Source organism: Carettochelys insculpta, chromosome 14 (assembly GCF_033958435.1).
Source record: "Carettochelys insculpta isolate YL-2023 chromosome 14, ASM3395843v1, whole genome shotgun sequence".
Taxonomy (NCBI): Eukaryota; Metazoa; Chordata; order Testudines; family Carettochelyidae; genus Carettochelys; species Carettochelys insculpta.
In genome coordinates, this window is record NC_134150.1 from 4,473,355 (window position 1) to 4,483,666 (window position 10,312).

The 10,312-nt window shown below is 51.6% G+C and overlaps 2 non-coding genes across 2 annotated transcripts; one reads left to right on the forward strand and one right to left on the reverse strand.

Annotated features, from left to right (window-relative positions):
• The first annotated feature begins 4,986 nt into the window (after nucleotides 1–4,986).
• TRNAL-CAG (transfer RNA leucine (anticodon CAG)) lies at nucleotides 4,987–5,069 on the forward strand. Its single transcript has one exon. It is a non-coding gene; the product is annotated as a tRNA-Leu (tRNA).
• Nucleotides 5,070–5,207: 138 nt separating this feature from the next.
• Nucleotides 5,208–5,290, reverse strand: TRNAL-CAG (transfer RNA leucine (anticodon CAG)). The gene has a single exon. It is a non-coding gene; the product is annotated as a tRNA-Leu (tRNA).
• Between the last annotated feature and the right edge of the window lie 5,022 nt (nucleotides 5,291–10,312).

Here is a 10,312-nt window from a genome sequence, read left to right on the forward strand (position 1 = left end):
GCCAAGTATGCAAAAGAGCCCCTCTAAAGAGCTAGAAAATTCCCATCCCATTACAAACCACGTGTTAATGTGTCACATTTGAATACAAAAGAGAGTTCAGCAGCCTCTCTTTCCAAACTGTTGTGAAAATTCCCCTTCAGTAAAATGCAAACCTTCCGGTCATTCGCAGAACAGCCCACTCCAGTCAAGTGCTGGCTGACAGGTTTGTGAATCAGGAGTGTTTTTATGTTATAGCTGCCAGCGGGAGGTAGCTCTCTGAGAGTTTGTTGAACCCTCCCACACAAGCTTCATGAGTCAGTAACATCTGGATCCTAGTTGCCATGGGGATGTTAACACAACAAAATCTAGCCCTTACTGCACAGCTGCTGTTTACCCAGCTGCGGACTGAAAGCCCTCAACACCAATTTGGGCCACAGAGGGACAATGAGACCTTGTCTTCACTATGACATTCTGCCTCATCTTCTTTATGCTTCGGAATAGGAATATGACAGAACTCAAATACGCTTTATGCAAAATACTTCTTGTAATATATCACTCAAAAAGTTATAAGCTGCTGGATGCGTGGATTTGAATTCGTGTGCGTGTATCGTGTTTGCACTTGGAATTAGGCTTATGAACTATAAACCTGTTGCTATCGGATGTGCAAAGTAAGGACCATCAGTGGTAGTCAAGGAGAGTAGTGGCTCAGTACTCGTGCCAACGAGGTGTGACTAGCCCTGCTGTTCCTGTAAGCCTGGACTATGGCTGGTCCTGTCAAGACACGCGTGAGGTCATCTGGTGCCGGAGCTCATTTTGGGTGTTGTACTTTTCCACTTTTTTTGTGATAAAATCTTATTAGTATTACAGATTGTACCTCCCTTGTCTGGCACCCTGGGGAACTGCGTGGCTGTGAATGAAGGGATTTGGTGGATTCAGAGTCTGAAGAAGTGGGTCTTGCCCACAAAAGCTCATTACCTAATAAATAAGTTTGTTAGACTTTCAGGTGCTACAGGACTGTTTTTTTTACAGACTATGTGTGGTTTTACACAACTCAGCTTCTCTATACTTCACTTTCCTCCCCTATAAATATAGGGAGAAGCAAGTAATTGACATTTGTACACAGGTCAGATGCTATATTATACATTTACAGCTGTGTTGGTCCCCTGATCTGAGAGACACAAGCCAGCTGATGCAATATCTTTACTGGACCAACTTCTGTTGGGGGAAGAGACAAGCGTCCAAGCTTCACAGACCTTGCATTGTCTCTCTTACAATTTTACATGTCTCTCTGTCCAAAAACCGCCAAACAGGAGAGCTGATTGTACTGTATATTATGTTCTCAGGGGGTACGCCAGCCCCACTGAAGCACGAAAAAGTAACACTCTCCTTACTCAGTAACGAGAGATAGCCGTGTTAGCCTATATACGACCAAAACAAAAAAGCAGTGCAATTAGTTAGTATATAGACAAACGCGGCTATCTCTCTGTTACTATTCAACGTGCAAGGCGCTCCATTCAGCTGTTTGGAATGGAGATCCATCAACTACATGGAAAAACTCGCCCAGGTCCAGACCAACATCATCTTTCTCTCCAAATGCAAGAAAATGGGCATTGTACCCAAGGGACTGACAGTGAAAAACCCATTACAATCAACATACTACACCGACTGCAGCGAGAATCTAAGCCACACGCCCTCCAGTGCTACCGGCCTACTCTCCTTACGTGTTCCAGCACAGTGCTGTTGTGTTTGAATCCAAAGGAAGCCTTAAAACAAACAGTGCATAAATACGCAAACAAGTGACTCTGAGGCCAGTGAAGGCATAACTGAACTCTTCTATCCATATTATCATTTGTGGAGTGTTAGAGGAGAAACAGGAAGATTAATTTTATTTTATTTTATTTTATTTTACTTTTTGCAAGAAGAGGGACAGCTTAAACAATAAATCTCGAGATCAGGGGACAGCAACATTTCCGAGGCCGAGCGCTGAAATTTGACCTTTTGCCAGTGATACTTTTTAAAGTCACGAATAGTCCTACTCACAACAGCTTCATTAATAAACAACTTAACAGGCAGAGCTTGACTGTTTAGATGGTGGTTGGTAGCACTAGCTACTCTTTTTATTAATCCACAGGCAGCCTGGCTTTGAGCAATCTCCCAGTTACATGTGGGAGGGGTGGGGCTGAGCTCCCACCTCACACGCGGATGGAAATCAGCTTGCACTTATGCTGAGGGTTGCTGACCCCCGCTCTAGATAGACAGCCTGCCAACCTTAAACAAAGCCTCACCAGCCACTACAAATCGCAAAGCAGTGACTGCAGGCCTGGAACCAGCCCCTGCAACAGTCCTCGCTGCCAGCTCTGCTCACATATCTACACCAGTGACATCGTCACAGGACCTAACACCAACTATGCCATCAGGGGCTCCTTCACCTGCACGTCTACTAATATAATATATGCCATCGTGTGCCAGCAATGCCCCACTGCAATTTACATGGGCCAAAGTGGACAGTCTCTCCATAAAAGAATAAACGGACATAAATCAGACATCAGGAACGGTAATGTACAGAAGCCTGTGGGGGAACACTTCAATCTCCCTCGACACTGGGTGGCAGATTTAAGGGTGACAGTCCTGAAACAAAAAAAATTTCAGAAATCAAATGGAGAGAGACATCTCTGAGCTGCAATTTATTTGCAAGTTTGACTCCATTAACCATGGGTTAAACAGAGACTGGGAGTAGCTCGCAGCTTACAAAGGCAGTTTCTCTGCTCTGGGTGCTAATCTCTCCCCATCAGACTCTGACAAAGGCTCACATCCCTCTGCCTGATCTGACTTGTTTTTATCTCTTTTGATAAGTGCAGTTGATAGTGGGCCATTTCCACCTTGCTGAATAGACCTTGTCAGCTCTGGCCCTCCCTTTTACTGGGACCCCCCTCTTTAAATTCCTCTCTGAAACCACACCCCCAACTCATGCGTCTGGTGAAGTGGGTCTTTGCCCACGAAAGCTTATGCTCTAAAATATCTGTTAGTCTATAAGGTGCCACAGGACTTCTCGTTGTTCTTGAAGCTACAGACTAACACAGCTACCTCCCTGACACTAGATCCCCCGTGTTCATGCAACAGATAATAGCAGCAGCAAGGAACAATACTGATCTGTAAGGAGAAATGGATGCCTGGCCTGGCAAACAGCCACCAGAAACAGATGAGCTTTAAAAATTATAAGCAAGTGGGCACGACACATGGTGTTACTGCTGTACCAGTACTCCTATATGAGCAGAAGCCTGGGCCCACATGGGGTGTTCTTCTCTTGGTCTAACACCATCACCTCCCCGAATGAGGTTAAGTCTGCCAACAGAAGCTCTTCTGCTAGCATCGTTGCATCCACATAGCTGTGTCACCTGCACAGCAATGCTGGCTAGAGGCGAGTGGTTTTCTTCACACCCCTGATAGCCAACAGCTCTGCCAACCACATGTGATAACATAGACCCAGCTTGGCATTTTCATCCCCTGCCAGCTGAGAGGTGGTGAGGTATAATGCACAGAAGCGAACTCTACACATAGATTTCCTACCATTACAACCCCCTGGGCTGTGGGGAAGGCAGTGATTTTCGCTGGTCGTGTGATACCAGCACAGCTCTGAGAGGGAACACAGTAAGACAGAGCTAAAGTTGCCTTAGGCCATGGGGGTGCAAAGCAGGGGCCAGCCCCCTGGGGAGGGGAGTGTTGCAGGAACTTTCATAAAGTTCACAATCAGCTGCTGGATTTCAGACTCATTCATCTCTTTAAACATGTTGACATAGGTTATTGTTTTCAGGTAGGTGTATTCACATTTATGTACCAACTAACAGCATTTTTACATTGCACACACTTATTTTCTTAAATATGCGAAAAGGGTTTTTTCTCCTATGAACCTAACCGAAATTTCCGTCGGCTTGGATTACATTAGACAGCTTGGGGGGAACCTTGTTCATTGCAGCAATGAAAAGTGGATCCCAAATTAAAAAGTTGGCTAACTCCCGAGTTAGGCCCTGGCTACACCATGGGGCCAAGAGCAACCAAGCTGGTGCCAGAGCCAGGCTGCGGTACCAGCGCGGTGCAGAGGGTTGGGATGTGCGCCTGGGTATCAGGATGCACCTCCCAGCAGACAGGGGCCCTCAAGGAGTGCTTCTACCCCGGGGCTGCCGGCCAGGTCACCCCAAGTGTCCAGCCTGGGCCTTGATCCAAGCTCCTGGCCCAACCAGGCCAAGGCAGCCTCTTGCTGCCAACCTGATTCACATGGGGGAGAGGGGGGTCCGGGCCGGCGCAAAGGGAGGATGATGGGAACCGGGGGGTGGGGTGTACAGGTCGCGCCTGGTCCGGGGGGGAGGGGTGACGGGAGGTGACGGGAGCCGAGGAAGGCGGATGGGGTCGAGGCCACGCAGGGGCGGTGGGGGAGGAAGGAGGGTAATGGGAGCGCAGGAGGGTCAGGCCACGCCAGGCTGGTGTCGGGGCAAGGGAGGTGACGGGAGCCTGCGGGGGGGGGGCGAATGGGGGTTCGCCTCAGGCCAGGCGGGGGGGAGGAGAAGGGAGGGCGATGGGAGCTGGGGGGCTCAGGGGGTGTCCGGGCCATGCCTGGCCCGGGGGGGGGGGGCGAAGGGAGGTGACGGGATCCCGCCGTGGGGGGGGGCGAATGGGGGGGGCATCTCAGGCTAGGCGGGGGGGGGGGGCAAGGGAGGGTGAAGGGAGCTGGGGGGGGCGACCAGAGGGCTGAAGAGCAGAGCGAGGGCGCGGCGCGGGCGGGGGTTGGGCTCTGGGGGGGGGCGGGGGCCCGCGGGGTCTCGGCAGAGGCCGGGACGAGAAGGAGCCCGAGGGGGAACCCGGCGCAGAGCAGCCCGCAGGCCGGCGCAGGGCGCTGTGCGCATGCGCGCCGCTTCTCTGCGGGCGGGGGGACAACGGGGGGAAGGGCATTGCGGCTGCGCAGAGCGTCCGCCGCTTTTCTAGACCGGGGTGGGCAGCTGCCTCCGCGTCACCGTCAGGATGGCCGAGCGGTCTAAGGCGCTGCGTTCAGGTCGCAGTCTCCCCTGGAGGCGTGGGTTCGAATCCCACTCCTGACAGAGCGGTTCCCCCTTTTTTAATTCCCTCCCGGATTATTGGGTGACTCGCTGCGGTGCTTCTCGTTCCCACCGTGCCTGGCACCGGCCCGAAGCCTATTCAGCCCCTTTCCATACCACCGCTCGGGGAGGGAAAAGTTTTGTCAGAAGTGGGATTCGAACCCACGCCTCCAGGGGAGACTGCGACCTGAACGCAGCGCCTTAGACCGCTCGGCCATCCTGACTGGCTGCTGAGCAGTTCTCTGCCCTCTCCTTCAGTACTCAGCATTGCCTGCCTCTCCCAGCATAGCCGGCCCCGCTGCCCTGCGCTACGTGGGGCCACCCTCATGTGCAGCCCAGTGTCAGGCACACTTCGCCAGTGTTCACTCGGGTCAGCGCATTGAGCTCACACCAGTTGGCTCCAGCCCGGGACCCCCATGAACCGTAACCGGATTTGCTGGGCACTCACGGATCCGCCATTTGAACCAACACAAGTACCAGAGGGGGAGCCCTGTTAGTCTGTATCTGCAAAAACAACGAGATGGCCTGCGGCACCTTATAGGCTAACAGATTTATTGGAGCATCAGCTTTTGTGGGCCAAGCGCTGCTTCGCCAGATGTTCCTAGCAAGCAGCCACTTCCCTGGGGGTAATCGCCCGATGATCCCCCCTGGGTCTGTTCCAGCTCCCATCCTGCAGGCATTTACCCAGCTCTGCTGGTTTTTTAACCTTTTCCTTGCAACAAAGCCCGCTGCCAGCTTTGTCTACATATGGGTTCTGGAGATACCATCACCGGACCTAACCAGGTTATTCACACAATCACGGGCATATTCGCATGTTCCTCAACTAACATCATCTATGCCCTCATGTGCCAACAATGCCCAGATGTTTGTATATTGGACAGACTTCAAACTCTCTTAGACAAAAAATTAATGGGCACAAAACAGACATAAAAACACTCCTGATCCACAAACCGGTCAGCCAGCACTTTAATGGAGTGGGCCGTTCTGTTATTGACCAGAAGATTTGCCTCTTACTGAAGAGGAATTTTCACAACAGTTTGGAAAGAGAGGCTGCTGAACTCTCTTTTATATTCAAATTCAACACATTAATACGTGATTTGAACCGGGATGGGAATTTTCTAGGTCATTATAGGGACTCTTTTGCACACTTCGCTTAATCTAATTCTTAACCTCCCCCCTGCACCTCTGCTCTCTGATTTGCTCACCTTGAAATTTTTTTTCTCATTTGTCAACCTTGATTGCTATTATTGGTTCTCTGTGCCTTAAATATCGCGTCTGTTCTGGTCTGGCTATGGATGGTCTGCAGAAGTGGGTCTGTCTCACGAAAGCTCAGCACCTAATAAATTGTTTTGTTAGTCTTTAAAGTGCTGCTGGACTGCTTTTTTGGTTTTTACCCACGTTACGCTTGTGGCCTCCGCAACAGCCCTGCCAGCCAGATGCACAGGCTGTGCCTTGGGTGACACGCTCCCTAGCTTTATTCAGAACCGCATTTTGTCTTCCATCTGAATTAAATTAATAAAAGACCAATAGTGACCCATGCATTTGGCAGTGACTGTTATTTAGCACTAGAAGTTTTCCCCAGCCTTGCAGGGTTCCTTGCATGGGCTCAAGGAGGGGAAGCAGGAGTCACGTCGGGGGAGGGAGCTCAGGACAGGGGGTAGGGGGGTAGGAATCAGATCACGGGTTTGCGGGGACTCAGGGCTGTGGTGAGGCCAGTGGGGGCTGTGATGGCTGGCTGGGTGGGTGCTCCCTGGGACCCATGGCTGGTAGGGTCAGAATTCACCCCTCCCGCCCCCCTGCATTCCAGCTGCCTGTGCTGCCCCAGTGTATGGCTCTTGGGGAGGAGTGGAAGCTGAGTGAGCTGAAAGAGCCGGGTCTGCCTTGCTCTGTTTCCCCCACCCTGGCCAGCTGGGGAAGGACGCAGTGCTGGAGTGAAGCACAGGCAGGGCAGAGGAGGGGAGCCGGGATGGGAGACGCACGGCCTAGGGTGGAGTTGTCCTAGCTCTTCTCCAGCCTGGTGGGATGGTCACATGGCCAGCGCCACCTCCCAGCACCAGTCACCCCTGGCTTCTCCCACCAACCTGTTAATCTACCTCCCTGGAGATGATTCGATAGACTGCTCCCCAGAAGCCCTGCCTGCCACCCACTCCTCCCCTCCCCGATTCCAGTGGGGGCGGAGCCTCCAGGGAAAGAGGCGGAGCATAGGTGGTGCCTTGGGCAGACTGGAGGCAAGGCCATGGTCTGGGCACCGGGACCCATGAAATATTCACCTGGCCCTGTGCTGTGCACGCTGGGGTTCAGTAGATATTAGCCCATTGAGTCTGTAGTGTGGCTCCGGACTTCTGGCAGTAACTGTCTTTTGTCCTGTATTTGTACAGAGCCGAGGGGGCAAGAGTCCTAGCCCAGGACTGGGGTTCCTGGGAGTTACCATAATGCTAATAATTGCAGCACTAATATTAAAATTCTGAGCATGCTTTACCCACCTTTGAAAGAGAAAGGCTGCAGTGAATGTCCAGGGGGCTGTGGCTGAGCGATTACAGGGAATGAGAAGCTGGACATGAATCAAGAGTGTGGCCTTGTAGCCAAGAAGGCTAATGCCATATTACGGGGTGCATTCGGAAGAGCGTTTCCAGAGAAGTGATTATTCCCTTTTATGTGGCACTGGCCAGGCCACATCTGGAGTATTGCATTCGGTTCTGGACCCCCCCACCAGTATAGAAAGGATGTGGACGCATTGGAGAGCGTCCAGAAGAGGGCAGCCAAAACGATTAGGGGGCAGGAGCACATGACCAGCCAGGAGAAGCTGCGGGATTTGGGCTTAGTTTGCAGAAGAGCAAGAGGCAATTTGACAGCAGCCTTCAACTTCCTGAAGGAGGGTTCCAAAGAGGATGGAGAGAGGCTGTTCTCAGTAGTGACAGATGGCAGAACAAGGAGCAATGGTTTGAAGTTACAGTGGAGGAGGTCTAGGCTGGATATCAGGAAAAACTATTTCACCAGGAGGGTGGTGAAGCACTGGAATGTGTTACCCAAAGAGGTGGTGGAATCTCCATCCCTAGAGGTGTTTAAGTCCCAGCTTGACAAAGTCCTGGCTGGGATGATTTTAGCTGGGGTTCGTTGTGCTTTGGGCAGGGGGCTGGACTCGATGACGTCCTGAGGTCCCTTCCAGCCCTGGGATTCTATGATTCTGTGATTCTAAGGATGGTGGTGACTCAAACAGTGGCACCAGGGGCTGAAAACATGTCCTTGGGATGGACAAAATGCAACCAACCGGTTTTCCACTCACAGACACAAGCCGGACACAGGCCCTAGCTCAGCGCGCTGTCCGACTGTTGAGAAGCCGGTGCCAGCCAGCCTCATAGAAATCAGTCGTGTTACGCCCGCTGAGGATTTGCCTGACAAGCAGAAAGCTGTGTGAGGTGAACGGTTTGCGTGAAGTTCTCCCTACACCAGTTGTCCTTCCTCAGTGAGTTACTCAGCTGGAGGCAGTTCAGAGGATTGCCAGGGTCTGGAGTGCTGGGTCAGAGCGGGCCATTGTTAACCCTTCCCAGCCATCTGCAGGCTTGGATGTGATAATTCTGAGAACATGAGTGAGAAGGAGGGAAGTCCTCCCTTCGCAGTCTCAGAATGTGAACTGCGTCATGGCTTGTCTACACTCACCAGTAGGTCGATGATCTGAAGATCGCTTTACCAGGGGTCGATTTAGTGGCTTCCCCCGGTGGCCGGAGAACATGGGAAGCTTTGGAAAGGCAGTGCCTTCCCTCGCCTACATTACCTGTTGCAGCAGAGGAGAATGGATTCCAGGCAGGCTGCTCCCTCATGGATCATGGTCTGCTGGCTAGGGGCATGGCCAGCTTGCTCCACCCAATACAAACACTTCCGCCCGTTGTCCCTCCAGCCACCACCTGACAGAAGCGTGGGAACAGAAGATAGGTGAGGCAGCCTCCCTGGATGGTGATCACAGGGTGGAATTGGGCCTCTTGCCATGGTTTTGAATAATATTTACTTAAAGGCCATTCACGCATGAAAACGACTTGGTGCCTTTTAGGCTTTCTTGTAGCCATGGATTGTAGAGACACCATTATATCACGGACGGTGACGATTTGCTTGTGAAAAACTGTATCTCCACCGGCTGTGTGGGGGAGAAAAAGTCTAATCAGCCGGAAATATCTCTTAGAAGTGAATTTAGGAGAGTGACAGGTTCAGCTGAGGGGACCCACCTGGGATTGTCACTTGATGTGCTGAAATACCATTAAGCTCACCCTCCTGCCCTCATGGTTGCCCCTCGAGTCTGTCCTGCTGGGCCAGGCCCTCAGGCCTCCTGCAGCACAACCATAGAGATGCGGTCGCAGCCTTCTGCAGTGTGATACAGACCCCGAGCTCGGCTCAGCTCCTGGAAAGCTCAGCTAAAGGGACTTGCCTCAGCACCCAAATCCACACCCTCAAGGGGACCTGAACCCCAGATAAATCCGTCTTACAGCGTCCAGCTTCAGACTTAGGAAATTTGCCTTCTTTCTTGATGTAAAGACAGATCTGCACAGATTCCTTGTTTCTCCCACCCTCCTCAGGTGACATTTACTTACACTGGGTTTATTAAAAAACAAAAGGAACATTATGAAGGATACAAGGTAGGATTTAGTGGTCACAAGCAACAGCATGCAGGACAATGTAGGTCACTAAACAAAACAGAGCAGACCACAAGCTAAGCTTAACACACCTGGGCCTGGGCTACACTACAGCTGTATTTCTAGAAATCAAGTTTATTGGAGATACCTATCTTCTGGAACTGGAAGGGACCATGGGGGCTTTCTGGTCCACTCCCTGGCCCTCTTGGCAGGGTACCAAGCACCACCCCTGGCATCTATTTACCCCAGTTGCTAAATTGCCTCCTCAAGGGTTGAGGTCACAGCCCCAGGTTTAGCAGAGCAATGCTCAAACCACTGAGTTATCCCTCCCCCTCTTGGCTTAAGGTAACTTATTTTGAACTCAGTGCCAGCCAAATGGCACCAGAGTATGAAATGAGTGCCTGTTTCAAACTTCCCACTTTCCCTCTCACCCCAAGTGGCAGCAGGAACAACATACCCCTCTCGAAATAGCCCTGCTATTTCAAGCACAGTGTTCGGCCGTGCAAATGTACCTCAAAATAGAAACAATAGGGTAGCCTTAGTCCAAGGGTATGCCTACACGACACAGGTTGTGTCTACACTTACAAAAAACTTGGAAATGGCCATGCTAATGGCCAAATCGAA